Source organism: Sciurus vulgaris (assembly GCF_902686455.1).
Source record: "Sciurus vulgaris genome assembly, chromosome: 8".
Lineage (NCBI taxonomy): Eukaryota > Metazoa > Chordata > Mammalia > Rodentia > Sciuridae > Sciurus > Sciurus vulgaris.
The window spans coordinates 72,993,524-73,021,254 of NC_136468.1; the positions used below are offsets into that span (position 1 = coordinate 72,993,524).

The 27,731-nt window shown below is 33.2% G+C and overlaps 1 protein-coding gene and 1 long non-coding RNA gene across 4 annotated transcripts in view; one reads left to right on the forward strand and one right to left on the reverse strand.

Annotated features, from left to right (window-relative positions):
• IMMP2L (inner mitochondrial membrane peptidase subunit 2) overlaps positions 1–27,731 on the reverse strand; it is a 906,633-nt gene that overhangs the window by 232,494 nt on the left and 646,408 nt on the right. The window lies entirely within an intron of this gene.
• Positions 1–27,731, forward strand: part of LOC306667093 — a 624,638-nt gene that overhangs the window by 177,459 nt on the left and 419,448 nt on the right. The gene's annotated exons all lie outside the window — the stretch shown is intronic.

Below are 27,731 nucleotides of genomic sequence, written 5' to 3' on the forward strand. Positions count from 1 at the left end.
TGTGGATATTTTTTTATTGATTGGGGTATCAAGCCCAATTTATTGTCTCCTGTGAAGAATAAATTCACCTACATATCCAACAGAAAAGAATTGGTTAAATAAATTATGATATAACCAATTAAATAAATGAGACAGAATTAGAATCAAATACTATTTCGAGTGCTTGCCTTGCATACACAATTCCCAGCACCACCACCAAAAAAAAAAAAAAAAAAAAAAAAATCCACAATAATAAATTATTTGGGGCGCAGAAACTGCTTCCCACCATCCCACCTCTAAAGCCCCATAGAAAACGTCTACCTTTTTAAAGGAGTTTCTCAATAAATGTTTGCTGAATGGATGAATGAATATCACCCCCAAGGCTAAAAAGACCAAAGACTGAATTTGGCACTCTGTTCTTTGATGTGAAATCCCTGCAAGACCATTTTTTGTTAGTGAGTTGTATATGTACAGAAGAACACATAAAAAGGAAAACTACACATAAATTGGTGCTATAGAAATTGAAACTATTCATTATCTAGGATGGTTTTTAATTTTCAAGATAATTTCAAAGTTGAATTACTTTGCTTTAGATCAGTAAGTCATTCATGCAAGGAAGCAATCTTGTGGCCATTAGAACCCCACAGTAAGTTAATGACTGCTGTTTATTTTTAATTACTATTGGGAAGAAGGTTTTCAGCTTTTTAGAGAAAAGCAAAAACAAGTTGAACACATCTTTACCATCATATACTTTGTAATATAAGTGTTCTTCAATTAAAATCAGACAATTAGTTCTTGATATCAGTACTGCTTTTATCATGAGATTGCCTCTAAGAACGAACATCCCACATCAAGTATTAATGACAAAAAGAAGACACTTTTACTTAATTGTTGAAAAGGCATACTCCCCAAACAAGTACAAATATTTGTTCACCTTATGCAGCTGAGTATTTTGTACAAATACTTAGATAACAAGTTCCAATTTTGTGTCTTCAAATAACCATTTAAGAATCACAGGTATGTATGCATTGGGGAAAAGGTATATAAAGAGTTCAGTACTATTCAGGTATCCCCTGGGGGCTTTGGAATACACCCCCCACAGATAACTGAGGACAACTACATGCCTGCATGTGTTCTTGTGTGCATTTGCAGATGTTCCCAGTGTCTGGAACTGTTTCACTAGATCAAAGAAATGTGGAAACCTCTGCAAGAAGGCTCTAACTGATGTCTAATACAGAGCATTGGACTGGATGGGTGTCAAGAAACCCAAGTCCTAAGTCTCGCTTGCCTCTTCCTGCTTGAGTCTTTCAAATTAATTTAGTGAGAACTTTTTGTTGTTCGTAAAACCGCCAGACAATGGACCAAAATGGGTCTTAGCTCTGATAATAACTTCAATTGTTTGGAAATTAAAAACTAGAGTGTTAGTGAAGAAGAATTCTGAGGATGCTAGGAGGCTTAGTTAGTGGGCAAGAAGCCTTGAATGGCTATTCATGTTTGGGGTCCAGGAATGATGACTGACAGCATCCCATAGTAAAATATGATAAACAGTAATGACAATATACACAACAATAATAATGATTACAATAAAACTTTTGTGGTCAGGTCCTTGAGAATATCAAGAAAAATCATAGATGCAAAGGTGATTTGTGACATGGGCAGACAGACTCATTAAATGCTTTGATTGTGTGAGGGGTAGAGAATTGCAAAGAAAACCCAACATAAAATAATTTCTACAATGAAACTGAAGGTTTTAAATGAAACATATTCTTCTAGAAACCAAAAGAATGAGATAAAACTCAGATTGAGTTTCAATGTCATATAAACCAAAGAGTCAAAACTTGTAATGAAAAATAGGGGAATTATAAAAATATCAGTGAAAGTTATATATTTCCTTGCATTGAGCATCTTCTCTAAAAAAAATATAAGTACTCTTTATCATCTAGCCATTTGCAATGCTTTGTTTTTCTTTACTTCACCTACTAACACTTGACATATATTTATTGTTTTATTTGTTTAATGTCTACCTCCCCCTACTAAAATGAAACCTTAAGACTTTGCATTTTTTTATTGCTTAGTATGTCCAGGGCCCAGAATAACACATTGCACAAAGTGCTCAACAAACATTTGTTAAATGAATAAGTAAATGGATGAATAGTTGAATAGTGAAAAATATTGCCATGAAGGCAGAATAATATATGGATTTCTAGCAGACCAAACCAGCTTTAATCATACCTTGATATGGTTACACACATGTAATCTCATATAAGTTACTTGTATTTGCTCATCTTCAAAATGGGATTAATAAAACACACCCTAAATGGGTTGAGATGACAGCAGTTGGATGAAAATGCAATAATGGGGAGTTTGTATAGTATAATCTCGAGTTACCCTATATTGCCTTTGATATCTGAATTAATACTTTCAAGTTTATGTGATTTGGGGCAATTGAAGGAAACTGTCAGTATCCCACTATAAAACAAGGAAAATAAAAGTACCTAACTCAAAAAAGTTATTAATTAGATAAACATAGCATATATTAAATACTTGATAAAAAGCTAGTCTTATAGCTAAGACTATTTTTAAGTAAAGCATGGAATATAGTTCTGGTGCTAGTCAGAACTTAATAAATGGTAGTTATTATTGCTATTGTCTTCTTTTGTCCATTTTTCTTCCATTTTATAATTCAGATTGTGTTCAGGCTCATTATCTATCAGCATCAGTCTCTTCAAATTACCTGAACTATTCTTTAATAATTGCCTTTCCCCACAGTTGCACTGTGACTATAGACTATTTTTAATGGATAATGAATTTTTTTTAAACTCTTACTCCTTTCTGGCCACTTTAAAATTTTTATGAAAAACAATCTATTTGTGCAAATTCAAATATGCAGAGTAATAGGTGAAAACACAATCTATCTGTGGTTTCACCTGCTAGTCTCTTGCACATTTAAATATTGCTATACTAATACACTGGGGTTTATCTAGATACTAGACAGGATTCAAAGAACTCTTTTAGCTGTACAACTGGCAAAATCATGCCATATATATAGTACAGATTCTATTTCTCAGGTTTCAGTCTAACTTTTTAAATAATAACCCAAAGTTGCTTTTAAAATATGATGTTAAAATACTGGACTAGTTCTTCTTAGGACTGCCAAAGAAATATAATACTCCTAATAGAATTTCTCTAGAGAAGGAATTTTAAATAGCTTTGTGCCCCTGAATTCACATAAAAAAAAGACAAGGTAATCCTTTAGGTGATTTAACAGTTAAGTGAGGTGTCAGTCTACAAGGTTGTATGTATCTATGGCTTGCAAATAATTTCAGTTTTGACAGTCAAAAATGAGTTCTGTATGGTATTCTAACTACCTGTCTTTTTAAAGAAGGCATTTTTTAGTACTAGCTTTACTGAGACAAGTTACCTAGGTCTTATAAATGGAATGAAGAATGATTGCTTCCAATTTGATTTGACCTTGAAAACAATGTTTTTAAAGTCTCTGAAACTTTTTAAGTGTCATCGGTTGAATACAGAAGTACTGTTCAGGCAATTCTTGGTACTACAATGAGAAAATAAATTATTTTTAAAGTATTTCCCAAGCACATGCATGCCCACACACATGGATATTCTTAATTTAGGTAATTTATACTAGTAATTCATGAATGATTAGAGGTAATCTTCTATATTTTTCAAATCATTCTATTGATCATTTCACTGTTCAAAATAATGGCTGCCCTGAGGATGTTTAGTGCTCCTGACCCAGTACCTCTGGGTTTTCATTTTCTTAAAGGAACCAGGATTCAAAGGTTTAGGATCCAGCAAGATCAGGAGTTAGAGCTATGCCTCTTTTTCATCACTGGTAAGTAGGATCAGGAAAAAGAAAAAAAAAATCTACCATCACGAAAGAAAAATGATGCTCTTGATCTCTAAGTTTGGCTTCTTAAAGAAAAATTTTTCCCTTAAGAATCTACATTTGCTCTCAGGTGAGGTAGGATTCAAATTCATACTATTGTATGGTCCGGGAAGGAGTTAACTTTAATTGGCTCTGGGCATCTGGCAGAAGGAAATATAAATTTCTTCAGGGCTAAAATTCAAACAGGGTTTTCAGATTTTCTGCAACTAAGTCTCAGTCATTAGGAACCTACAATCCCACATGACAGATCTCATGAGGAAATAGCCACTATTAGTGAGTCAGGACAAACAATGAACAGCAGAATTAGACCTCCAGGGACTTGGAATTCTAGGAACTGCATGTATTTAAATATTTTTAAGTCAGAAAGGGAATTAAAAACATGAGTAAGGAAGAATACGTTTTATAAAAAAGCCCATTTGAAAAAGACCCAAACAAAGCATCTAAAAATTAAAATATATAACTAAGTGGGTTATAAAGCAGATTAGTATGAGCTAAGGAAAGAAATAATTTACTGGAATATGTACTCCAGTAAAATATAAACATTTTATATTTTATATTAAAAATTACTTAGAATTGAGCACAGAGAAGTAAAGAAATGGAAAACCAGAGAGATGTTAAACGACCTAGAGAGTTTTACATAAAAATACAACATCATATTATACAAGCTCCAAAAGAAGAGAATAAAAAGAAACAATCTTCAAAAATAGTGGTAAAGAATTTTCCAGAATTGATGCATGAACACATACATTCTGGGATCAAAGAAAATAACAAGATACACAATTTCAGAGATCATAATGAAATTGTAGAATGCTGAAGTCCCACCCCACAACCGTCCTAAAATCCAAGAGCTTTCAGAGGAAAAAATAAAAGTGTGGATTACCTTCAAAGGAATAACAAATTAACACCAGAGTTTACTCACTGGAGTATAATTTACATGAAACATAATCAGTGGTTTTTAATTACATAATTCAAGGTATTTTAAAAATCCATGCAGTCACAAAATCTCTAGGTAGATTAAGATAAAAAACATACTACGCAATAGAGTTTCAACACGTCCCATACAGGTGAATCTGTTAACACAATAAGTCAGGAAAATAGTAACTACATTAACATCAGAAAAAATTATATCCCATCTCCGAGACTGGAGATTGAATTGGATCTGATGGCGAAAGTTGTTAATGACTATTTTAGCCTAAAGGAGAATTTAAAACTAATGATTAAAAATCAGTTTCTTATAAAAATTCATGGTCAAAGGATTCTAAAAACCCCTAAGAATGTTTTCACTGTCACAACATGGCAAGGTTTTTTGCCGCTTAATAAACACATTCTCAATTCTAAACTTAAACGCTGATGAATGTTTACTTTGGAATTAAATGCTAAAGTATTAAGATTCACACTCCTTCCCTGGCAGCATGTATTCAATTAGAAATGAAGGCTATGTAATTAATGGAAGGTGAATTTAGGCAAATCAGGCTATAATGTTTCTAGGAAGTTGGATCACCTGAGGCTAACTGTAAGTCATTATATTTCTTCTGATCACAGTTGGAAGGACCTAGCAATGATCTAATAACTCCTTCTTGTACAGATAAAGAAGCAAAGGTCAAAAGCATTTAAATGATGTCATCTAATAAGTTAGTGGCAGGGCAAATATTATAGAAAACAGACTCCACAATTCCTTTCCACTAAACCATACATCATAACTACTTGGGATTCCAAAGAGGAAGTCTTAACATCTTTCATCCAGAAAAAAAAAAAAAAAAAAATATTATTTTTTATGTAGACTGCAGAGGGTTGCTAGGTGATCAGAGTGAATCTAATTATTTTAAATTAAAAGACATAATCTTCAAAATAAAGTTGTAGAATTATTTTTATCATTAATTATTTTAAAATTAATATAATGCTCAGTAGACCAAGGAATTGTTTTAGTGACAAGTATTTTTGATATATTCTTTCTAAATTTGAATTACAGGATCTTAAATGTGACAGTTACCTTTAATATATAGAATGTTTTCTTCTGTAAAACATTTTAAAAATAACTACGGCTGTCTGAAAAATTAATACAATTTTTTATGAGAATTTGAAAAAGATGCCAACATTTTCTAAGTATCAGATTCCACACATGCTCCACCAGGACATGTTTATAGTCTACACTTAGAATATATTGCTCAACCTAGCAGTGTGTGTGTGTATGTACATGCGTGTGCCAACACACAGTTTATGCTGTGATATCTTGTATATTACAGTAAGTCAGTGAGGATAAACATATGGACTCTTGAGAGAAAGATCTGTGATTTTTATTTCTCAGTAAAAATTAACAATTACTGAGTAACTACTATGGATAACCATGTAGATGGTGTGGGTAAGGGCACAAAAAATGATTCAGTCCTTTTGATTAAGAGTATAATGGGGGGGATAGGGAAGAATAGAGTTACTTTATATTAGGTATAGGGGAGTGAAGGGAGGGGCAGGGGTATGGGGGAAGGAATGATAGCAGAGTGAAAGACATTAATACCTCATGTACATGTATGACTGCATGACCCATGTGATCCTGTAATATGTATAATCAGAAAAATGAGAGATTATACTCCATTTATGTATGATCTATCAACATGAACAAATGCATTCTACTGTCATGTACAACTAACTAGAACAAAGAACATAAAAATTTTTTAAAAAGTATAATTAACACATAGCTCGAGATGTAAGTAACAAAAGAAATAAATATATAATTACAGACTCTAACCCACCATAGACAAAAATTAAACAACTTGGAAGGATTTACAACAGAATAATAAATTAATGGAGGATTTGATAAATGAATGAATGTCAAACATTCCTATCTACAGAAATGCTGACAAGATGATATTGTTTTAGGCTGAAACAATAAAAAAAAGGCATTATGAATATTAGATCAAGATTTGAATAAGTTATAAATACTAGCAGATTAAGATAGTGCATTCCTTTGATTTATGTCTCTGAGCCTTCATTTATCCCAATAAATCTTAAGATTGATCTTTTTATATTATCCCATATTTCTTGGAAGTTTTGTTCATGATCTCTTAATGTGGTTCTCCTAACACACACACAGACATGCCTATATATATATATATATATATATATAAAACAGGTTTGTGAATATATATATGATTTATTGTGGTATATTCATACGTGGACATAGCATAGTTTGGTGTATTTTATTCCCCAGTACTCCCCCATTTGTCAAAGTTTTTTTATTTTTAAATAGGTACTCCTGTATTTTAAAAAATAATTTTTGCTTTTTATTTATGCTCATAAAGGCTTTTCCTAATCTTAGTTTATGAATGTACCTCTAGTTATCATTATTTAAAATACTTAATTTTTAAATTAATTATAAAGTTCTGTACATTTCCCTTTGATTATTCAGAGTTGTTGATAATTTATTTCCATTATTTAATCCACTGGATGTAAAAAATTTCAAAAATACTACCATAATATATCACATGTGTCACCTTTTCTTTAAAATGTTCCCTGCGACTCTGCATTGGATATGTCTTTCTTACTTCCCTGTTCTGTGCTATCTGAACCTCTAGTATTGCACTCTTACCACTTTGAATTGAAAATTATCTGCTTACCCATTTAAACTACAAGTTTTTCAGGACCATGTCTGTGTCTTATTTATGTTTGCATCTCTAGTGCCTAACAATTCTGATAGTAGTAGACACTTTGTAGATATTTGTGAAATTAATTTGATTTAGAGAGTAATTTTTTTCTGGTTATCTTAATTAGTATGTTATAAGACAGCAGTGTGGAGTTTAAATCCTATTTACTTACAGAAAAATGATTTTTTCCTTAGTGCTTTATTTCCTTGAGAAGTAGCATCTTAAAATAGGGGAAATATTTTATAAGTCAATTTCTAGTGAAGATATTTATTACAGAAACATTAAATATATTTAAATTATTTAATTCCAAAGACATTATTGATTTTTCCCTTAAATATTCTATATACTATTATAACATATTCAACATTAACTTACAAAAATCATACTAAATCAGATTTTCAATAGATCAAAGTATTGTTAGAATTACAGCATGATTACAGACATTATATAAGCTGACAAAATACAGAAAAGATAATTCTATGTAGTAAAGAATGTATCAAACTTCCATATATATAAAGTTAGTTTGGGCTAAAATGATGACTGATGGCATGAAATAATAAAAGATAAACATTAGAATCAGTCTAGTTATTGTTAAACTAAACTTTTTTATAAATAGAAGTAGTGACTCATATCACAATTCCATGCATGACTTCCTAGAAAACCAATTTAAATAAAGGAGTAAACTTGTAATGCATAGTTTTATTTTTCAAAAAATCAATATTTATTATAAATGATATTTTTGCGCTTGTTCACCAAGTCCTCTCCAGAAATAATTTCCTAGGTGTCTGCTTCATTCATCATTTAGTTTGTTGGTCTTTCCCACTACTTGTTATATAGAGGAAAAACCACATTTCAGTGCTTCTTGTTGTAAGGTCCAGTAACATTTAACTAGTGGAGAAACTATGAACAATTTTTCATCTTTTTGCTCTGATCACAGTCTTAACAACTTCAGTTTTTAGCATTGGAAGGGATGTATGCTGTTTTCTTTATTTCTTAGAAACAAATTTATTGAGTTTTTGACTGAATAAAACAAAGAAGGAATGTCTCAGAGCTAAAGAGCTCACTAAACTATTACTCTTCTTTTAAAATTTATTCAGAAATCTGAACAATTGGTTAACTCTCAAGCAGGAAAGGAATGTGGCAAAGAGGAAATTAATGTGAGTTTTTAAGTTAGTTGAAGACTTGGATTGAATTCCACTTCTATTACTTTCTAGACAAATGACCTTGTACTCTGGGCCTCAGATTCCTCCCTTGTATAGTAGGATAATACTCCAACTGCTCCATAAGGTGTGGTAAAATACAATAAGATAATGCATATGACCTTTTGAAATAGTGCCTAGCAGAGCATACCACAATGAATGGTAGACATTGTCTACATAAAGGTGGTTCTTTGAAAAAATAAAATTAACCAACCTTTAGCCAAAATAATGAAGAGAAAGAAAGAGAGATCTCAAATTACTAAAATTCATGATGAAAAAGGAAATATCACCATGGACACCACTGAAATACAGACAATAATCTGAAACTACTTTGAAAATCTATACTCCCATAAAATGGAAAATCATGAAGGCATTGACAAATTTCTAGAGACATCTGACCTATCCAAATTGAACCAGGAGAACATAGAAAATTTAAACATACAAATTTCAAGCAATAAAATAGAAGATGCCAACAAAAACATACCAACAAAGAAAAGCCCAGGACCAAGTAGCTTCTCAGCTGAGTTCTACCAGACATTCAAAGAAGAACTTACACCAATACTCCTCAAGTTATTCCATGAAATAGCAAAAGAGGGACCACTACCAAATTCACTCTATGAAGCTTGTATCACCCTGCTACCCAAACCAGACAAAGACACATCAAGGAAAGAAAACCTCAGACCAACATTCCTGATGATGTAAAAATTCTTAATAAAATAATGGCAAATCACATACAAAAATAAATTAAAAAGATAGTGCAACATGATCAGGTGAGATTCAGTCTAGGGATGCAGGGCTGGTTCAACATATAGAAATCAATAAACGTAATTCATCGCATCAATAGAATAAGACAAGAATCACGTGATTATCTCAATAGATGCAGAAAAAGCACTTGACAAAGTTCAGCATCCATTCATGCTCAAAACACTAGAAATACTAGGGAGAGTATGTATATACCTCAACTTTGTAAAATCTATATATGTTAAACCAAAAGACAATATCATCCTAGATGGAAAAAAATTGAAAGCATTCAAGACAGGGATGCCCTTTTCACCACTTCCATTAAAAATAGTCCTGGAAAGCCTAGACAGAGCAATTAGAAAAGAAAGAAATTAAAGGGATAAGAATAGGAAAAGAAGCTTGAACTATCCCTATTTGCTAAAAACATGATTCTATATTTAGAAGTCCCAAAAAAGTCCACCAGAAAGCTTCTAGAAATCATAAACAAGTTCACCAAAGTAGCAGGATACAAAATTAATCTACACAACAATGACATTCCTATACACTAATGCATTCCTATATATCAATGACAAATCAGCTGAAAGAGATATCAGGAAAACTAACCCATTCACAACAGCCTCAAAAAAAAAAAAAGAAAGAAAGAAATCAATCTAACAAGAGAGGTAAAAAACCTCCAAAATGAAAACTAAAGAACATTAAAGAAAGAAATTGAAGAAGACCTTAGAAGATGGAAAGATCTCCCATGTTCTTGGATAGACAGAATCAATATTATCAGTCAATTTTTGTCATACTACCAAAATTACTACACAGTTTAATGCAACTTCTATTAAAATCCAACAATGTTCTTCATAAAAATAGAAAAAGCAGTCACGAAATTCATTTGGAAAATTAAGAGGCTGAGAATAGACAAAGTAATCCCTAGCAAGAAAGTGACACTGGTGGTATCACAATACCAGACCTTAAACTATACCACAGAGCTATAGTTACAAAAATGGCATGGTATTGGCAACAAAACAGAAGACTAATGGAACAGAATAGAAAGCACAGAGACAAACCCACATACATACAGTTATCTCATACTATGCAAAGGCACCATAAACATACAATGGAGAAAAGATGGCCTCTTCAACAAATGATGCTGGGAAAACTGGAAATCTACATGTAGTAGAATGAAACTGAACCCCTATCTCTCATCCTGCCCAAAACTCAACTCAAAGTGGATCAAAGATGTAGGCATTAGATCAGAGACCCTGTGCCTAATAGAAGAAAAAGTAGGCCCAATTCTCTACCATGTTGGCTTAGGAACTGACTTCCTCAATAATATTCCTAAAGAGCAAGAAAGTAAAATAAAAAATCAATAAATGGGATGGTATCAAACTAAAAAGCTTCTTCATAGCAAAGGAAACAATTATGAATGTGAACAGAAAGCCTGCAGAATGGAAGAAAATATTTACTACCTGCATTAATTTCCAGGATATACAAAGAACTCAGAGAACTTAATACCAAAAAAAAAAAAAAAAAAAAAAAAAAAAACCCAATCAATATAATGGGCAAAGGAACTGAACAGGTTCTTCATGAAGAAATACAATGGTCAAAAAATATATGAAAAAACATTCAACATCCCTAGTGATTAGGGAAATGCAGATTAAAACTATACTGAGATTCCATTTTACTCTAGACAGAATGACAATTATCAAGAATTTAAGTACAATAAATGTTGGCAAGGATGTAGGGGAAAAGGTACACTCATACATTACTGGTGGGACTGCAAATTAGTGCAACCACTCTGGAAAGCAGTATGGAGATTCCTCAGAAAACCTGGAATGGTACCACTTGAAATGGAACTACCCAGTTATTCCACTCCCCAGTTTGTAAACAAAGGACTTAAAATCAACATACTATATAGTGATGCAGCCGCATCAATGTTTATAGTAGTTTAATTCACAATAGTCAAGCTACAGAACCAACCTAGGTGCAATACAACAGATGAACAGATAAAGAAAATGTGGTACATATACACAATGGAATATGATTTAGCCATAAAGAAGAATTAAATTATCACATTTGTTGGTAAATGGATGGAACCAGAGACTATCATGCTAAGTGAAATAAGCCAATCCCCCAAAATCAAAGGGTGAATGTTCTCTCTGACATGTGAATGTTAACCCACAAGAAGGGAGAGAAGGGAGGGGAAGAATAGAAGTTTATTGGATTAGACAGAGGGGAATGAAGAGAGTGGAGGTGGGACAGGAATAGGAAAGACAGTAGTATGATTTGGACATAACTTTATTACGCACATATATGAATACATGACCAGTGTAACTCCACATCATGTACAACCACAAGAATGGGATCCTAATTAGAATAAGTTATACTCCATGTATGTATAATATGTGAAAACACACTCTATCGTCATGTGTATCTAAAAAGAACAAAATTTTTAAAAATCTGATCAATTTGCTTTCATTTTCTCCATATTTTATCAAGGCCTATAATTTTATTTTTTGATAATTCATTTCTGTTCAACTTGACACATAGTTTATTGCCTTTGATGGTTGTGAAACTCCTTGTTCTTCAAAGCACAAGATAATGCGATATTTTTGGAAACAGCTTTCCACTTGGTTTTTTAATCACTGTTTTATAAATGTTAATTATCTATCAATACCATTTATATAAACAACTGTAACAGAAGAACCAATTGGAATTTGGTAAAATTTGAATTGGAATCCTTCTTTTCACATGAACAAAGTTGCAAAATAGTAGAACTACTATTAAGGAAGTGGGGATTAGTTTACTATTATTATGCATTTTTCCAGTGAATATTCCTTAATATGAATTTATGTAATAGGTTCATTCAAACAACAGCATTATAGAAAGAATGTAATGACTTACTTAAAAAGTGGTACTAGGTTGCATATTTGACAGCTACAAATTATTTTTCATAAAGTAAAAATATGAAAAACATAAGCTTTGTAGGGTACCATTTAAGGGATCTTGCAAATTTAAGTCCAAATTGCTTCAGCCAACATGAATCTGTCTTTTAAATGAATATTCATAAGTAAATAAATAAATGAGTATTCATAAATAAATAGGTGAGTGAATTGTCTGGCAGTCAGAAGACATTTTTCCTTTCCAATATACAGAAGTATTACAAAGTAACTGAGCAATTCCCCATGAATTCTTGGGCTACAAAGCATGACTGGGGTTATGGATCAAAGTGTCTGTATGCTAAGTGGCTTTGTGTAAAACAAAGTTGATTTAAAGCTTCCTAAGATATTTTATGTCTTACATATCTATGAATTTTTGCTATTAATTACCTAAGCCACAAGTAATTGGAGAGCAACTCCCAACTGCCAAGAAATGTGCTCTTAAGTAAAGCTGACTATTCCATTATGAATGAGGAAATTTGGGGAATGTTTTACCCAAATAAAACATCCTGGAAATTATATTGATTGAGGTTGTTTAACTTTTCGTGCAACTCAAAATAACAACAACAACAAAAAAAAAAACCCATAAAATTGACTTTAATATTCACAGAACTCATCTGAAAAAAGTCCCACCCAGAAGAAATTAGATTCAAGTGGATAAAGTGAAACACGCACTTTCTCATATGTGTGACAATCAAAATTGAAAAGTGAATACTCCATAGACAAATTCTCTCATACTCTGCCATGTATACCAAATTGCTTTTTTTCCTAATGTAAAGTTTTAAATTATATAAACAACCTTGTAAAGCCTAAAAAATGTAGAAACCAAATAGAAAGCCATAACTGATAGTACCAAAAAAAAATCAAGATTTACTTTTATTTATACCTTGAGTGTTACCACTAGTCCATTCTTCCTGAGTTCTCAACCTGGTCCAGGCCACCAATATCTCCATGGACTCTGGCAGTTACTTCCTCACTACTTTTTATGTCTCGGCTATCTTCTGTCTTTAGCCATTCTCCACTCAACAGATCTAATCATGTCATCCTCTTGTCTGGTTGAACATTTTCCACTGGATTCTCATCACACTTAAAATACAAATTTCTTATTTTGGTCAACAAGCTCATCCACGATTCCTAGTCATAGACGTAGTGAGCCAAATAACACTTGGTAATTGGACTACCCTGTGAATTTTAGGATTTAAGGATCATCCCTATCTCTAAGAACCAGATGCCAGTAGCATCCACTTTGCAGACATGACAACTAAAAACATCTTAAAACATTGCCATGTGTCTTCTTGGGGTTCAAATCATCCCACTGGGGAATCAATGTCTTACAGGCTCTGGCCCCTGGCTAACCTTTCAGCCTTATCTTTCTTGCTCACTCCACTTCAACAACACTGGCCTCCAATGTTCCTCCTGACTCTGGGCCTTCTCTTCACTTGCTGTTCTCTACGTGGAGTGCTCTGCCTCTAAGCTCATTTTTAACCTAACTTATGTTCTATGCACTGTTTGCATATCCTCTTCCTATTTAAAATGCTCTTTCTGTCACCCTCTGACCCTTCCCATGCTTTTCTTCATAGTATTTAACTGCTCCTGGCTTTATGATCTCTCATGCTTTACCTGATTTTTGTCTGACAAGGGAGTTAACTATAAATTTCATAAAGGCAGAGATTTTAACATTTTTTTTCAGTACTATCTTCCTAATTCCTAAAACTGTCTGCATCTATTTTTTAATAGGTGTTCAATAGATATATATTGACTAAATGATTAAATGTGTATGGATTCTGGTAGTAGTCTTCTTTATAATACTGTGTAAACAACTTGAGGTTTTTACTTTCCTTATTTCAATAACAGCATCATTTAATATCTGAAATTCCAAAGGAGTTCAGAAATCTTCAGATAACACAGTCATTTTATGGCAAGAAATTGGATGCCTGGAAAGGTTAAATAGTTTGTCAACAGTGATAGACTTTAGTTTGTAAAAACTGACCTTAAAAATGCAAAATGGTCACATTTTCAGGGAGGCTTTTCATATTCTCTCTTTGTGGTCATTTTATCCACAGTGATGGAAGGTTCATTTACAATTAAAGTTTTAGAAAAATTCAAACTGAACCTGGTTATAGGTATTGGGTATGAGTAGTTTAATTAATTACTTGTTGAACACAACAATTGAAGATCATTTTGTCATATTTTTAGTAGGAAATTCAGTTAGTAAGGTTTTAGACCATATTTTTTTAAATGAAAGAAAATCAATAGCTTATAGTTTATAGAAACAATGATTCTGATTATACACTAACATACTTCAGTGTACATAAAGTACAGAATTAGATGTTTGGCACAAGAACTATCTGAATGGATTCATTTTATGGACTTTATAGGATATTTGCATCAAAGCTATGACTATATGGGAGATAAATATTATTGAAAGACATGGTATTTTGATTCCCTGTAGCTTATGATAAATTTTAACATTATTAGTAAGATACATTCCTATCAATTCAGCTTAATCCACATTTATTAAAGTATGCATCTAAAATATATATGATTTTGCAGGGTTGAGGGTGATTAAAATTTTAACCATGGCAAAGTCTTTGACCTCAAGAAATGTTGTAATATGGTACAAAAGATGAAATTTGTATGTAAAAACCACAATACGAAATAGAGTATGATAAATGTTAGATTCAAAAGGTGATGAGGATGACAATATACTCTATGTTGATTACTGATTATGAACAAAGTATTGTACTGAATAACATAATTCATGCCTTGTCAAACAAAGAACACAGTGAAGGATTTAAATTCAGATATCCCAAAGCCTGTCCACTTAGCTAGTATTCAACACCCTTTAAGAAGAAGGTTAATCCTTACTGGGCTAATCCTGATCTGGGAATTAGAAAAATATAAATGTAAATATTATCATGGGTATAGCTAAAATTGACAAAAGGTAGATTAAAAAAAAATAAGGGCATCAAGGATTTATGTTATAAAACCCATGAGTTCTTTGTTTTGCCTGGAATGTGGTTTAATGGAAGTCAGCAAATAATAGGATACAGGTTGGGGATAGATTGTAGAGTGACTTAAATATTAATCTAAAAAAGTACAGACTATTATGCAGGCCATGGGGAACACTTAAAGGGTGTTTATTTATTTTTTTTGAAGTTACAACGTGATATGTAAGTATCCTTATACCACACTAGCTACCTGGAGGCAAAATTGACCCAGCTACCAACATAAATCATTCCTTCAGATTCCTTCAATTCAACCAAGCATTCCCAGAGTGGAGCCCTTGCTTTCTCACACATCAAGCTAACACTGATTACAGGGATAATATCTCAGTATACACGGTGCTTGGACAACTCTTTTTGGGGTAATAGTTCTTTTATCTTTGTCGGCTTTTATTGCCATAGGAATACTTACCATGAGATTTACTCATCAAGAGTTTTTTTAAGTGTAAAATACATTACTGTTGAGTATAGGTATGAGGTCACACAGCAGATATCTGTATCTTATTACTCATCTTTGCTTAACTGAAACTTTATGCCACTAATTAGTAACCATTATCCTCTGTGAATCCCTGGCAACCACCATTCCATTCTTTGATTCTATCAATTTGGCTATTTTAGAAAATTCATGTATGTGGAATCAAATGTGTTTTTCTATGACTGACTGACTTCATTTGGCATAATGTCCTCAAGTTTCACTGTGTTATAGAGTATTGAGTAGTATTCAATTTTATGTATACACCACATTTTCTTTATCTATTCACCTGTCTATGCACATTAAGGCTCTTTCCACATCCTGGTTATCAGGAAATAGTACTGCAGTGAATATGGATAAGCAGGTATTTCTTTAAGATACTTATTTCAAGTCTTTTGGATAAACACCAAGAAGTGGCATTGCTGGGACATATGGCTCTATTTTTAATTTTTTGTAGGAATCCTCATACTATTTTCCATAGCAGTAGTACCATTTTGCTTTCCTATTATTAGCATCAAGGTTTTCAGTTTCTCCACAATCTCATTAACATTCATTGCCTGTGTTGATGTTGTTCTTAATAGTCATCTTCACAGATGTGAGGTGATATATCACTGTGGTTTGAGTTCCATTTTCCTGATGATTATTAATGTTGAGCATTTTTTCATGTATCTGTTCCCTATGTACTAGTTTCTTTGGAGAAATATCTGTTCAAGCCTTTAGCCAGTTTTCTAATCAGGTTATGTGTTTGGTTGGCTGGTTGGTTTAGTTTTTACTTTATTAAGCAGCTGTTGAAATAACATATTTTGGAGGTTAGCTGTTATAAACAGTTTGCACACAGATTAAGCCAGATAAATTGTTTACAAGTATTTCTTCCATTCCAAAGGTTGCCTTTTCACTGCTGTTGATATAGTCCTACTTGTTTATTTAGTTTTTGTTAGTGATGCTTTTAGTATTATATCCATGAAATCATTGTCAAGACCAATGTCATGAAGGTTTCTCCTATCTTCCTATCTCTTTTTCAAGGAACTTTATAGTTCTGTGTCTTACATTCAAGACCTTAACCTACTTTGAGTTGATTGCTGTGTACAGCATAAGATAAAGGTTCAAACATTCTTTTGCAATGTCTAATTTTACCAACCCTATTTGTTAAAGAGACCATATTTTCCCCACTTCTTGTCCTTCTTGTCAAATATCAGTTATAAATTTATTTCAAGCCTTTGTTTTCTGTTCTGTTTCATCACTTATGTCTTTCTATTTATTTTTTCTTTTCTTTTTTGGTACTGGGGATTGAATTCAAGAGTGTTTAAATCACTGAGTCACATCCCAATTCTTTTTATTTATTTATTTATTTTTTTGAGACAGGGTCTCACTAAGTTGCTCAGGGCCTTGCTAAATTGCTGAGTCTGAACATGAATCTTGCAATCCTCCTGCCTCAGCCTCCTGAGTCCCTGGGATTGCAGGCACATGCCACCACATCCAGCCTACGCAGTGTCATTCTGTTTTGGTTATTGTAGTTTGGTGCTATCTGAATATTAATTACATTCAACTTATTCTCCATGTTAGAGGCATGCAATAGAAGGATCACCAAGGAAGCAAAGCATGTAAGTATTTCAGCTTAAAACCTTCCACGTGTTGTATGTTAATCGGCTATTTGTAAATGAAAGTGAGTCCAAGAGAAGCCAGTGTTCCTTCTGAAGTACCGGAAACACATAATTAACATAATCTCTATATCTTCTGATTGGATATATATCTCATTTTAACAAAAGTAATCCTTTCTCACCCATATAAAAAATCATACCACTTAGATAATAAATGCTTGTAATTATATTCTCCTCATGATTACAAAATACCACTTTGATTAGATGAAACAGGCTTATATGGAAACCTCTCTATGCACCTAAACCCTTCTTTGCCAGATACTGCCTCACTTAGTTGTATGTTCACATTGAGGGATGTGCCCTACAAGTACACATCTACTACTAATAGAGCTTGTGTCCTACAAACCATCAGCCCAACTATAACACCTAAAAAGATAAAAAGGTTTTGGATCTCATCATTAGTAAATCAAATTATGCATGATTCTTTGTCATATGAGTTTTATTCTCAGCACTCCAATATTATTATTAATCCTTAAATTATTGCCAAGTGTGAGATTGCCCTATAGATTTATAGGATAAGGTGTATGGATCAGAAAACTTTAATTTATTACTTATCTTTAAAATGAGATTTGTTGGAACTGTCATATCTTGTATACCCCATAAAAGAAAAAAGATAATACATTCATTCTTTCACCCCAATTTTAAATTATTTTTTTTTCCTGTGTACTTGGTCCTAGCTGATATTTAAGAGAGTATCTTAACTAATCTTGAGATGTCTGGATAAATATTCCAGAGTGCTGGATCTCTAAACAAAAGGAATGAATAGAACTAATCAAGCAAAAAAAGCTAGGAAAATACATTTAAAACAGAAGGTAAACATATTCAAAGGCATAAGAGGAGAGATCAAAAGGACATCATGTGTTAATATTAGAAGAAACCTAAGTCCTGTAGTTTGGCTTGAGTGTAGATGTTATAAACATGTGGTACTATATTTCAAAAAGATTAGAAATCCTCATTCGACACAATTCAGACTAATAACTCAGAGTATTTTTTCTTTTAGTAGGCAAAGGCATAGAATTATAAAAAATATACACATACTTCTTAACCACATTATGTTATAAAACATACAAATACATAACCCATTCACCAATCTTTTTTTTTTACACTATAAACAATTTATTTCTTGGAGAATTTTGACACTGAGAGGTTTTTAAATGAGAAACTTGTTAGTTGTTTGCTACATAATTTTTTTTCTTTTTTTTTATTGTAAACAAATGGGATACATGCTGTTTCTCTATTTGTACATGGCATAAAGGCATACCATTTGTGTAATCATAAATTTACACAGGGTAATGTTGTTTGATTCATTCTGTTATATTTTCCCTTCTCCCCACCCCTCCCACCCCTCTTTTCCCTCTATACAGTCCTTCCTTCCTCCATTCTTGGCCCCCCTCCCTAACCCTAACTCTAACCCTAACACTAACCCCTCCCTCCCCCCATTATGTGTCATCATCCACTTATTAGCGATATCATGTGTCCTTTGGTTTTTTGAGATTGGCTTATCTCACTTAGCGTGATATTCTCCAATTTCATCCATTTGCCTGCAAATGCCATAATTTTATCATTCTTTATGGCTGAGTAATATTCCATTGTGTATATATACCCCAGTTTCCTTCACCAATCTTTTAATAAGTCATTCTTGGTGTTGGGGGTATGGCTCAGTGATAGAGCACTCACCTGGAACTTGCGAGGCACTGGGTTCAATTCTCAGCACCATATAAAAATAATTAAATAAAATAAAGGCATTTTGTCCATCTACAACTAACAAATATATAAAAGAAGAAGTCATTCTCTTTGTGTATTTTTATAGTTTAGATATGAAGTGTCTGCCAAAAACTCATGTGTGAGACAATGTATGAATGTTCAGAGATGAAATGATTATGAGGACTAATCTAATCAGTGGATTAACCCACTGAAGAATTTACTGGGTTGTAACTGAAAGCAGGTAGGATGTAGTTGGAGGAAGTATATGGAGGGGGGGGACTCTGGGACTTATATTTTGTCCCTGGTGAGCAGTGTGCTTTCTCTCTCTCTCTCTCTCTTTTTCTGCTTCCTGGTTACAATGTCCTGAGTTGCTTTCTTCTACCAGGTCCATGTGCCATGAGCTTGTGACTTACCTCGGTCCCAGAGCTGTGGAGTAGGCCAACCATGGACTGAACCTCTGAAACCATGAACCAAAATAAACCTCTCTTCCTTTAAACTGTTCTTATCAGGTAATTTGGTCACAGTGACACAAAACTGACAGAAACAGTTGTAAATCCTTAAATGGAAGTCCTAAGAAGTCTTTTATTTTGTAAGCCACGCCCATGCTGCACTGTTCACTACTTCCAATTTTAGTTTCTTTACATTTGAGTAAAACTTAAAGATATTTGTGGCAACAATCTGAGTAGAGAACCCTTGTATATTTTTACAAAATTTTCCCAAAATTTCACAGTCATCATACTTGACAGTCATTTAAAAAAGAAAACTCATTCTAAGTTAGTCTTTCAAAACTTTTTAAATTGTATTTTATCAATGTATGTAATATTTAAATTAAATAGGCTTAATAACAGGTTAACTAGCATGAACATATTAGGAAATAATCACAACTAATAAATCACAACATTTTTTGAAGCATACATTTTGAGTTGTAGAAACACAGTACATTGTATTTTGAATAAATAAATTTTCTGATGACCATTCTAAGTCATAAGCCTCAGAGGAATAGTTTATAGAAGGAATGGAGAGCTTCAGTTAAGTTGGTCTAGGTGAAGATCCACTTAAAACTGCGTTTGTTTAGTTTCAAAGTGCAGAATAAGATGCAAGATGGACAAACAACCTTAGTGAAAACTGAGGTTGGAAAGAAGAGCTGAATGAGCACTGTGAGCCATGCAATAAAATTAGGGAACCTAATGGAAAGTCAGTCAGAGCAAGACTTGAGAACCTGGATACTGGAGCAAGACTGCCCAAGTTTGTATGTCATCTCTCCACCTATTAGCCATGTGGTCTTGGGTAATATAATTAGCCCCTACTTAGTGATTCGGTTAATCTACTTTTTTTTTTTTTTTTTAAGATGCTAACAGTATTTATTCATACACTATTTTTAACCCACGTTAATATCATGCAGTGCTTAAAATAGTGTCTGGTTAAAATAGTCACTCAGTTAACATCAATTGTATTATTATACCAAAGTAATGATGGATAATAGTTTCCAGATTTATAGTTCAAGGCCATAGTTGTTAATAAACAAAATAGTTTGAACAGTGATTCGTTTAACTATATATGTTTTTATATTAATTTGTTGTTATGAGCCATTTGAAGGGTTTGAATGAAGGAGGACTGAGATCTACATTTTAGAATGAACTTTGCCAAGAGTGAGAAAAAGGACCAAGGGTGGTTGGGGACCAAGTCTGAAAGTGGGAGATGCATAGTAGGCTGTTGGTGTTAAGCTAGGGCAGACAAAGAGAACAAGGAGTCAAGACTTACTCATATGGCAGGACTTACAGTACCTGCTACTTGACTGGATGTGGCTCATGAAGTAGAGGGAGGGTTGAAGACATCTGCCATGGATCCTTTTTCTACATGGCTGCCCTCATATATATAGCTTTTGGTTTATGGGTAAACTCAGGAAAGCAGTAAGAACATCAAAGCAGATATTTGTAAGAAAGTCACAAAATCAGCTACAAAAGGAGGAAAAAACTTGGTCTTTACAAACAGACTCTGCATCCAGCAACCTCAGTGTCCAGAATAAACTGACCTTTTCTTATTAAGCCATCAAACTTCTCTCTCTCTCCTTCAAAATTATTTATAGTTTAGTATCACTAAACCATGCAAGTGTTCTTTGAAGATCCAGGCATGAGAAGCCTTGTGGAATAATTCTTTGAACATCTTTCCTTTAATATGAACTTGCCTGATAACTGATTTAGTGTTCACTCTACTGAGAAACTATACAACAAAGTCAACTAGTAAAATCATTACGCTCCCTCTATTGAAACGTGAAAGGCTTTGAGGCTGTTTCACATTTTTCTGTATAATCTTGCCTGGAAGTGGGTATTGATACTAAAAATGTACTTAAAAAAAAAAAAAAAAAAAACCAGACACAGGGAGAAAGGTACCAAGTTCATAAAGAAATGTCAAATTCACTCTTTATTCTGTAAAAGACTAAAATTATTTTTTTACTAAATAGATAGCTATTTTTATGTTTAGAAGCCTTTGCATATGTGTTTGATTTCTTCCATGTTTTAGAGGGTTTCAGTAATGAGGATAACAATGTTACAAAGGAGAGCTGTAACACGGAGTAGTAAAATAGCTGAATTCACAAGTGAAATTTACATTCCCAGTTAGCTTAAGTTAATAAATATTTATTGGGTGCCTTGTAGGTGCCATGCACTGGCATACAAAAGTGGACAAAAACAGTTCTAGTCTGTTCTCTTAAGGAACTTCCAATTTAGAGGTCAAGGTGAACATTAACCAAGAAATCACTTTAAAATATAATATTAGAACTATGCTAACAACTGTGAAAGAGAAATACCTGTAACCACAAATGTTTAGAATAGGGAAATATGATAGTCTGGCAGTGACAAGAATTGCCCACAGAGGACCAAAAGTTATAGGCACACTAACAGCATGAGTAAAAGACCTGTGTCCAGAGAAAATCCAGGGCCTTTTAGAACCTGAAAGAAGGTCAAAGTGTGGCAGAAAGGCAACCCATGGAGAAGGCAGGATGAAATCAAGCAAGAGAGGTGAGCAGGGACCATATACTGTGCTACACTGGAAGAACTAAGGACCTTAGTCTGATGAATGTATTTATTCATTTGTTAGGTACCTGAAGAAACACCTTAATCAAGATAAATGAAACAATTGCTTAGTCGGTCACAAGAGACATGAGTTCATTTTACATATATAGAAATTCAATTATTGGTAGTGTTAAAAGAAGAACCTTACACAGCAGGACAGTGTAGCTCTGCAGGGTAAATAGAAGCTATGTGACTTTCACCAAAAGGTACTTGAGAAAATTTCTAACACATTGGAAACCAGAGATTGGCATCTTCAAATCACTCTACTTCTGATGCCCAGGAAGCACTAGACTAGAATATGCTAGGGCAAAATTTTCAGGAGGAAATGTTCATTTCTGGACCCTTTTCTGGTGAACTTTCTGCCTTTCACAGAGGCTACTATGGGGGCCTACCACAAACTATCCCTCTTCCAAGATTTCCTGAGCCCCCACATCTTGATGCAACCTCCAACAACCCTCCTGCTACATTCCATGCTGCCAGTTCAGCGTTCTCCTGAGGACACCAGTGCTTACAAAGTCTACCTACAATCCCACAATTCAGTTGGTTTATCTGCATTGTCCAAAGAAAGGGAAAGGTGATTCTTACTTTTATGAATTGAGAAAAAAGGGCCTGCATTCAAGAAAAGCAACAGAGTTATAAAGAAAAGAGAAAGAAGGAAAGGAAAGGGGTGATGCCATTAAAACAACAGGGCAGCCAAGGAAGGAGACACCAGTGTGGGCTAAAGCTTACTAAGGAACTATTAAGTCCTGAAACTTCAGTTAAGCTTTAGGCTTAGAGTGGAGACCAGGCAGAATATGTCATTTCAGAGCAAGCAAAGCAGGCACGAAAATAGGATAAAGGAATGACACATGCCAGGCTTGGGATGAAGCATGAAAATTATAGGGGAAAATCAAAACTAGCATAAATAAAAGGGCATTACAATTAGAATAGTGATACAAGTAAACTTAGGAGAGCAAGTATTTAAGAGCCTTAAATGCTAGGTGAGGAGTTTGCTCTTTCCCCTCTTGATATCTGAGATTCACTCAACAAAGTAACCCAATGGGAGCTGTATTTTAATAAAATTACTAAAATGAATCTTGTAATGTTTATTCACTCATTCAACAAACATTTATTCAATTCTTACAATGTTCCCTACATACAGTGCTAGATGCTAGGATTATAGATAATAAACCAGGAAGGGCACATTCATTAAACTTTTTATTATATGTTAAAATAATTATATATTAATATACTATGATATATAATACAAATTTTATTACACACAATACTATATTATAATAATGTATATTATAATATATTGTATTATATATTAAAATATATATTACATTAATGTTATCTATTATATATGTTGAAGTTTGATGTAACATGACAGCAATGTGAAAAAGGATCAGAGAGACTTTGAAATTTTAATTATAGATTAATCACTGAGTTGAAAGAGGGGCATGAAAGCTAACCATAATTTATAAGACTGCAAGATGAGAAGACAGGGTGGGCACCAAGCAGAAAAGTGGGTCATACTGGGGGACTGGGGGGAAAGGTGTGGACTTTTGTCTATAAAATGTTTAGTTTGCGTCATAAGTGATTTCATCAAGATTGAATGAGTTTATAAGGGACCTGAGAAGTCTCTTTTCACTTGTTATTTTGGTTTACAACATATAATTCTGAAACCCTGGTAGCTGGGACACACAGTATCATGCCAAGTTGCTGGGGAAAATATTTTGATTCAGGAGATTTTATAACAATATTCTATCTGTACATTCAGGTTAGTGAGATTTAGAAGCTACATACTGGGAGGATTTCAAGATGTATGAAAAAAACGACATTTAAGAGAAAATCATTTTAATTTACTCTTAAATATATTTAAAGTATTGTTCTGGTTTAGATGTGAGGGGTCCCCCAAAAGTTCATGTGTAAAACAATGCAAGAAAGTTTAGAGGTGAAATTATTGGTTTATAAAAGGTTTAACCTAATCAGGTTAATCCCATAGGGATTAACTGGGTGTTAACTATAGGTAGATAGGCTATGGATGGAGGAGGTGTGTCTATGGGGCATGCCTTTGGGGTATCTATTTTGTCCTTGTTGAGCTGAGCTCTTTCTCTCTCTGCTTCCTGTTGTGATGTCCTGAGATGCTTTCTTCTGTCACACCGTTCTGCCATGATGTTCTGCCTCATTTCCATTCCTCATGAATGGAATAAAATGTAGACTGAGACTTCTGAAATTGTATTCCCCAAAATAAATTTTTCTTCCTTTAAATTGTTCTTCTCAGTTCTTTTAATAACAGTAATGAAAAAGCTGACTAAAACAAGAAACAAGTATATTTATGTGTTTATGAATACATACAATCACACATCATATATATGCAAATGAACATGTATACATAAATACATATGTATATTTGTGTACACATTTCTTTCTACAGAGATAGTGATAGTGGAACTTTCCAGAATCAGGAAGTAGAAGACACCCAAATATTTAAGATCCTGTCCAAGTAAACCATCAATAATTCTACATATAAATTTAAAAGGTATTTTTGAATATGTTTTTACCATTTAAGATAAACCATTTAAAACTAGAATATGTAGATAGCCCTAGAAAAGGAAATTACTGAACCAAGAATTGCATGCGTTCTTACAATCATTTACTTAAGTTATACTGTGTGGTAAGAAGTTTAAATCTAAAAGACAGAAGTAATAAAAATGCATGAATTCAAATTCAGCTTTAAAAGCGGAATTAAAAATACATGACACAATGTAAATCAAGAAGCATTGATTTATGTTAAAAATGCCTTTCCCTCCAAGGGTTTTTAAGCATTCAGAAAACTTTATTTTAGCAGTCATGCTCTAATTTCAATTATGTGAAAATTATTCTATCTTCATGGACACAGAAACAGAAGAACAAAGAATAAACGACTTGTCCCTGTTTAAACAGCATATCAGAAACTGTTCAAATAAAGGGATTCATACTCTATGGATAAATGAAGACACTTAATAAAGTTGGCTAAAAGAGAGTGAAAGGGCAGTTTTGAAAAATCCTCTGGGGGTCAGATATTAAATGTGTGGCACTGAACAGAATTGCAAAAGTTTGTACTTCCCATCTTGACAGCAATATCCCTACTCTTTGCCATATTGTTTTGAGCAACACAAGATATTTTCTCTATATTTACCCATATTTATCAAGGAAGAAAGAGAGAACTATTACAGCTACCTACTTTAACCTATCTAATTTTCAACTTCTATTAAAGATATCCTGGAAAATGCATGTATTTATCTCAGGCATTTGATACAAGAGCAAATATTACCAAAATAATTTCCTCTACAGAAATCACAGTAAATTCATTACAAAAGTTCTCTTCCTAGAAAGTGGAAAGAAGTTCCTAGAAGACAATGTTCTACAATACACATTCTGTTAAAAATATTAATTTGGCATCAATATTTCAAAAGCATCTAGTCTTTACTGACATAATCCTTTCCAATATAAAATCAAAATGTCAAAAGGAAAAAAGAAATGGATACTCTCAAACACACTATAAATGAAAGAAGGCTGAATCATCCATTTTCCTCCAACCCCTTTTTCAATAGGCAATGTGACTATGCCTTTCAGAACCTTATGGCCTAGCAAATTTAGGATTCTATCCAGCAGAAACAACTATAAAACTATATAAAAATATGTATATAAGAATGATTCCTGCTTCATTATTTGCAGCAGCAAATATATATGTATACACACACACAAATATATATACACACAATGAAAATATTCAACAGTAAGTAAAAACAAAAAATTATAATCCATTCAAACCGTGAGATGCTGGGCAGAGGTCACAAATAATGAGCTATATTTGTGATGGTATAATGTTCATGATGAATCTCAGATTGGAAACAAAATCTAAACACTAAGCATACAAGTTCATATGTATTCCTATGAGAATTAAATATTACATGGGAGAAGTCATGGAAGGAAAAACACATTTAAATGTTAAAATGGTTTAACTTAGTGAAAGTAGGATAATAGGACAAATTTAGGAAGAGGAACTTTAACCTTTATATGACTCAGCATTTGGGTTCTATGATATCCATATAAAGACAAAGAAAATTTGACTAAATGTCAGTGACTGAGAAGAAGCTGCTGTTTGCCTTGAAAGTGATAATCAAGGTTGACACATACTCTAACTTAGAGTAACAATCTCTCTTTCTGCTCATGAAATGATCCTTGAGATATTAAAGCGGAATACACTCCCAACCCATACCTGAGAATTTACTATTTTGCATCTACTTGGTGACCTAAACTCCTAGTATGCACAATGGCAGAGAAGTTAGTTAGTTTCAAGAGACATTTTTGAAGGTAGAGATCATCTCATAAATACACATGAGTATGAGTCAAGGAGAACTCTGTGAGCAGCAAGCTTTGGAGGTTATAAGTTTTTCATGTTCTGTTGTCAAGGAAAATATAAATTTGACTTAGGACTTCCAGGATAGGACAGTCTTTCTCAGAATCGGGAGGGAATTGAGAGTCATCACCATCCTTCTCCTACCAAGATGCTAGAAGATTAGTAATCACTGAGTAACGGACATCAGGTGAGATGATATTCACATACTCTGCCCTTCAGCATAAGGTATGAGTTTTGATGAGCACCAAATGACCAAGAACAAGTATGTAATATTTCTGGTTAGCAAATACCAAGACAAGCTAAATGTGACCTTCCTCGAAAATTCAGAGCAAACTGGCATCGATGAAAATGTTCTGCTATGCAGGAGAGGAAAAGAGTTAATACACAAAATATGTAAGGAAATCCTACTGCTTAATAGCTAAAGAAAAAATCAATTCTGAAAGGGCAAAGGATCATAACAGACACTTTTCCCAAAGAAAACATACAATGGGTAACAGGCATATGAAATTTGTTCAACAGCATTTATCATCAAGAGATGCAAATGAACACCAAATGAAATGTCACCTCATATCTGTTAGGATGGTTACTATCAAAAATAGAGATAAGTGTTGGTCAAGTTGAGGAGAAAATTGTTCCTCCAGCACACTGCTATTGGGACTGTAAATCAGTACAATCATCATGGACAATAGTATGGAGGTTTCTCAAAAATTTAAAAATGGAACTATCATGCAATGCAGCAATCTACTTCTAGCTATATATCCAAAGGAAATGAAATCAATATATTGAAGAGATTTCTGTACTTTTCATGTTCACTGCAGCATTATTATCCATATCAAAACCACAGAAACAACCTAAGAATCTATCTATGAAATATATATATATAGAAAATATGATATGTGCACACACATTCATTCTCACACACACAAACACACACTCGCACAGGGGAATATTATTCAACCATCTTACCATTTGTAACAACATGTATGAACCTGAAGAATATTATGCTAAGTAAATCTCTTTATAGAAAGACAAACATTGTA